Source organism: Asterias amurensis, chromosome 18 (genome assembly GCF_032118995.1).
Source record: "Asterias amurensis chromosome 18, ASM3211899v1".
NCBI lineage: Eukaryota > Metazoa > Echinodermata > Asteroidea > Forcipulatida > Asteriidae > Asterias > Asterias amurensis.
Genome location: NC_092665.1, coordinates 1,562,514 through 1,568,583, shown reverse-complemented (window position 1 = coordinate 1,568,583; position 6,070 = coordinate 1,562,514). Strand labels below are relative to the sequence as shown.

At 38.7% G+C, this 6,070-nt stretch overlaps 1 long non-coding RNA gene across 1 annotated transcript; it reads right to left on the bottom strand.

Moving 5' to 3' along the window:
- Positions 1 to 1,061: 1,061 nt before the first annotated feature.
- LOC139950858 (uncharacterized) lies at positions 1,062 to 3,727 on the bottom strand. Its single transcript, XR_011787709.1, has 3 exons — positions 3,658 to 3,727; positions 1,433 to 2,240; positions 1,062 to 1,092 (listed from the first exon to the last, which is right to left on the bottom strand). It is a non-coding gene; the product is annotated as an uncharacterized lncRNA (long non-coding RNA).
- Positions 3,728 to 6,070: the final 2,343 nt, after the last annotated feature.

The window sequence follows — 6,070 nt, the reverse complement described above, 5'->3', positions numbered from 1 at the left end:
TCCCTAAAAAAAATTGGAAATTGTGTTTCTAAGAAGAAAAATATATATTTTAACACCTTAATATATATTCTATTGCTATGGTAACGGTTGACCCATGAAAAGAAGAAAGAAGTTTAACCAAGTTTCAAAAGTCACAAGTGTCAACACAAAATTAGAAAGAATGTCTTGACGAATTTTTTTTTCTTCTCAGAAATATCTTATAATGCAATTTTATAAAACCAAAAACTATTTGTTTTGTTCTATTAAAAAAAAAAATAATAATTAACTTGGATTTCTCGGAGCAAAACAAAATTCTGTTTCTTTAAGGAACCTGAAAGATGAACCAAAATAGTTCCATTTTAAAAGAATGTAACTTTAACCAAAAAAACCCAGAAAAATACGAAGAAACTTATGATAATTTTTATTTTTAATTAATTAGTATTTATTTATTTTATTTTGGTATTATTAATATTATTATACCAATTATTTTTTTATTTTATTTTTTTGTGGGGGGACCCACTTATATTATGTTTTATTTCTTTATTTTTTCCCCTCAAAATTAACTGAACAGTTGAAAATTTACACCCCTCAAATGAATGGAGATTATTTTTTTTTAGTAAACAATTTCATGTAACCAAGTTGTAAAAGGTATTGTATTGCCATGGTAACAGTTAACCCCTGAAAGTCAAAGAATTTTGGAGCAAACCAACAGTTTGAAGGGCTCATTCAATGTATTGAACCATTCATTTCATTTTTATTTATATATTTTTTTGAACCACTATTGTTTATTCCTAACTTTATTTATAAACATTTTTGTTGTTGAAGGGAGGGGGGGGGGGTGAGGTTCTGAGCAGCCAGAGAAAGTCAGATAATTATTAGGAAAATAAAATAATTGCGAAGGTCTCATTTGATGTGATGAACTACTGTACTTTATTTTATTTGTTTCTATTTTATTTATTTATCAAATTTATTTATGTGGGGGGGGGGGTTCTGAACACCCCCCACCCCCCCCAAAAAAAAAAAAAAAAATCAGAATCACTCAATGATAAGCAGGAGTATGGTACTCACCATGTTAGGATGTTATGTTGATGTTGTTCGCACTGTAGCAAGACACTGGAGAAAAGGGGGGAAAAGTAAAAATGTTTACTCAATAGAGGTAACAAATGATAGGAGAAATTATTTGAGGATAAAAAGAAATTTATTTTTAAATCTTTAACTATTTATTGTATACGTATTTCTGGTGTCACTTTGCTGCTGTGATTATTTGAGTTTGTGTTGAATTGTTTCAGTCGAGGCTGCCTGGTGGGGTAAGCTGTGACAGTCCCAATAAATTGAAAGTCAGTAAATACCATTTCATTGGATTTGTGTAACACTAACATGTAACTTTAAAAGATTGTTCTTAAAAAACAGTATCTTAGTATCATAATAAACACAATAAGGGAAACCAATTTACCCTCCATGAAGATGAAACTAGGCATCCAGTTTGGAGATGTGCTGATTGACTGACTACTGGTTGCCAGTTCTCCCAGCCTCTATGTCAAAACTCAAAGATGAAACTAAGCATCCATGTTGGAGAGGTGCTGGTTGACTGGTAGGCAGTTCTCCCAGCCTCAATGTCACAACTCAGAGATGAAACTAAGCATCCATGTTGGAGAGAGGTGCTGGTTGACTGGTAGGCAGTTCTCCCAGTCTCCATGTCACAACTCAGAGATGAAACTAAGCATCCATGTTGGAGAGGTGCTGGTTGACTGGTAGGCAGTTCTCCCAGCCTCCATGTCACAACTCAGAGATGAAACTAAGCATCCATGTTGGAGAGAGGTGCTGGTTGACTGGTAGGCAGTTCTCCCAGTCTCCATGTCACAACTCAGAGATGAAACTAAGCATCCATGTTGGAGAGGTGCTGGTTGACTGGTAGACAGTTCTCCCAGCCTCCATGTCACAACTCAGAGATGAAACTATGCATCCATGTTGGAGAGAGGTGCTGGTTGACTGGTAGGCAGTTCTCCCAGCCTCAAAGTCACAACTCATAGTTGAAACTAAGCATCCAAGATGTTGGAGAGATGCTGGCTGACTGGTAGGCAGTTCTCCCAGCCTCCTTGTCACAACACAGAGATGAAACTTTACCATCCATGTTGGAGAGACGCTGACAGCTAGTTTCATATTTCATCTTTGATGATGCAGCAGTACACAAACCTGCCACTTGGCGATGAACTGGCCGTGCCTCGTAAGTCCTTCTTGAAGAAGCTGCGAGATTGTTCGATCTGCAAATACAGGTGATAATGCTCTGTAAATAAAGTGCTAAGCCAGTCAATTGTAATAAGACACTCACAGACTTCTTCTCCCTAAGACAAAGGAGTCAAAGACCAATTAAGACAAAACCAGAGAGAAGGGTGATGGGTACTCTGGCTGAATTGTAAAATGATCACTGGATGCTATCTGAAATTTAGCAAGCAATTTTGGTACAACAATATAGATCAGTGCAGATTAAAGACCATTGTTTCAACAAAATATTTGCTTGCTGAAATGGCGTCCATCCCAATCTTGAATCTTCCGCACTCTTTAATCTTTTAAGGCAACTAAGAATATCAATACGTTTCATTACAAGCATAACTTGGCGTTTTACCAGTTGGTGTGTACAAGTTGGTGTGCGTACAAGTCGACGTTTTCCCTCTAGTTGCGATGATTGTAACTCTCTATCCTCTCAATGGTCCTGACAGTCTACGGCCAGCTGAGACCATGGGGGGGGGGGGGGGGGGGGGCGGCAGGGGGATGGAGGGTTATGATCATCGCAACTAGTTTCTGGTTCTAGAGTATTGGAAGATAGGGGGGCCTTCATAACCCTTCCCCATATTGCCCCCTCACCAAATTAGATAAAACATAAACAAACAGGGCAAAATTGATTATAAATCATGACACAAAAGATTAAATATAGTCTATGATAGAGTCTATAGATTTAGAAAAACTCAATGTAGTTTATGTGAGAAATTGTTGCAAGATTGGTCACCGTTTTAATACCCCCTTCCCTTGTAAGTCTGCCAAGTTCCCTTGAAGTTGAGATCATACTGTCACTGTGTCAGACAGACAAGCATTCTTACTAAGAATACTAGTATACCTTTGCCTTTAGAGAGACCCATGAGTCATTGTGGGCTTTCCTCATGCATGCCAGGGGTTATCCTGTTCATTAGGAAATGAATAATCTACCGTTTTTCATTTTTTTTTAAACCTGCCCGAGATGTAGCCCCCGTACGCACAGAGCGACATTGTGGGTTTTCCCCAGGTGTTGTCACCCCTATCTTTAATCCCTGTTAAAACACCCCGATGTCAAAACATCCTACAAAAGATCAGTTCCTACCTGAAAAATCACCCACTATGATGTACATCTTGTAAGCCCGACATGACAGACAGACAGACAACCCGACAGACAGGCTTACAAACAGCCCGACCGACAGTAACATTCAACTACAACTCATCCAAATGAATATTATTGTTTTGACAACAATCACAATGTCAACAACGCGGATGATCATGATGAAGTTTGCAAAAGCCCAAAACGCTAAATAAAAACGAACAGAAAATGCTCATTGTTAAGTACTCCAATATAGATATACGACACCAAGTTATACACTATGCCATTGACTATGCTATTATACACACGTTTGAACAAAAAAGGGCACTTACGTTAATGTTTTGTGGTGGAAACATTTGTTTTGATTGACGACGAATGTGATCTTGAGCAGACGACATGTTGCACTTTTGGAGGACAATGAGTGCGCATGTGCGCGTCTGTTGATAAAAAACAGTGAAAGGGCGACCTCAATTGTCTTAAAATTCTCAGTTTCACGTAAATTATTTGTTTTATTTCTTTCTTTCTTATTACCCTGGGGAAAATTCTCAGTGAAACACTAGCTGTCTAATTATTTTGTGGAGGGGGGACGTAAAACTGGAAACTTTCGAATACACTTAAGGCTTCTTAAGTAGACAGTTTTCGTTTCAAAATGTTGAGCATGGATGAACCTCAATTCGACACAAAATATTTAAAGGTTCCCCTCTTCTTTCTTGATGCTGGGTGCGTTCAATCTCATATAACTTCATAATAAAATATTAAAATAAAACCTTATTATTATTGATAAACTTTCATAATGTATCTTAACTAGAATGTTTTTTCCGGAGCAGTACACAGCGTCAACATTAGTAAAGGTTAAATCTCAGATGATTACCTTTGTACAAAAGAAAATGCAGAGCCGTTTATTGGATTTGCTCGGCCCCAGCGGCCAGTCTATCCAGGACCGCTGGGATGGGTTAATCGCTTGAACAGATTCTTGTTCAGGAAGTACGTCACGTATGCAGTGTATAAAAATATGGTGCAGTGTGAGTTTGATTATTAAACCAATGAGCGTTGCATTATGCGTTTCCCCATCCCATCCCAGCGTCTTTGGCCGCTGGGGACGAGCGAATATTGGACGGCTATGACCACATAGATTGGTGAGCGCCCTCTAGGGTTGGGGTCCAAGTTTTTGTCACGAACACACTGGGCAATTTACACCGTTTGAAGAGAATGATACAGAGATGCCAAGTCCAAAGGCCAGCTATGCGTGAGATTTTTCAAAGCTGGGAAACTACACAACCATACACAAGTCAATGGGAAACTACACAACCAAACACATGTCAATGGGAAACTACACAACCATACACAAGTCAATGAGAAACTACACAACCATACACAAGTCATGGGGAAACTACACAACCATACACATGTCAATGGGAAACTACACAACCATACACAAGTCAATGGGACAATTCACAACTATACACAAGTCAATGGGACACTTCACAACCATACACAAGTCAATGGGAATTGACACAACCATACACCAGTCAATGGGAAACTACACAACCATACACAAGTCAATGAGAAACTACACAACCATACACAAGTCATGGGGAAACTACACAACCATACACATGTCAATGGGAAACTACACAACCATACACAAGTCAATGGGGCACTTCACAACTATACACAAGTCAATGGGACACTTCACAACCATACACAAGTCAATGGGAATTGACACAACCATACACAAGTCAATAGGAAACTACACAACCATACACAAGTCAATGGGAAACTACACAACCATACACAAGTCAATGGGACACTTCACAACCATACACAAGTCAATTGGAAACTACACAACCATAAACAAGTCAATGGGAAACTACACAACCATACACATGTCAATGGGAAACTACACAACCATACACAAGTCAATGGGACACTTCACAACCATACACAAGTCAATGGGAATTGACACAACAATACACAAGTCAATAGGAAACTACACAACCATACACAAGTCAATGGGAAACTACACAACCATACACAAGTCAATGGGACACTTCACAACCATACACAAGTCAATTGGAAACTACACAACCATAAACAAGTCAATGGGAAACTATACAACCATACACAAGTCAATGGGACACTTCACAACCATACACAAGTCAATGGGAAACTACACAACCATACACAAGTCAATGGGAATAATACACAACCATACACAAGTCAATGGGAAACTACACAACCATACACAAGTCAATGGGAATTGACACAACCATACACCAGTCAATGGGAAACTATACAACCATACACAAGTCAATGGGAAACTACACAACCATACACAAGTCAATTGGAAACTACACAACCATACACAAGTCAATGGGAAACTACACAACCATACACAAGTCAATAGGAAACTACACAACCATACACAAGTCAATGGGAAACTTCTCAACCATACACAAGTCAATGGGAAACTACACAACCATACACAAGTCAATGGGAAACTACACAACCATACACAAGTCAATGGGAAACTTCACAACCATACACAAGTCAATGGGAAACTACACAACCATACACAAGTCAATGGGACACTTCACAACCATACACAAGTCAATGGGAATTGACACAACCATACACCAGTCAATGGGAAACTACACAACCATACACAAGTCAATGGGAATAATACACAACCATACACAAGTCAATGGGAAACTATACAACCATACACAAGTCAATGGGAATTGA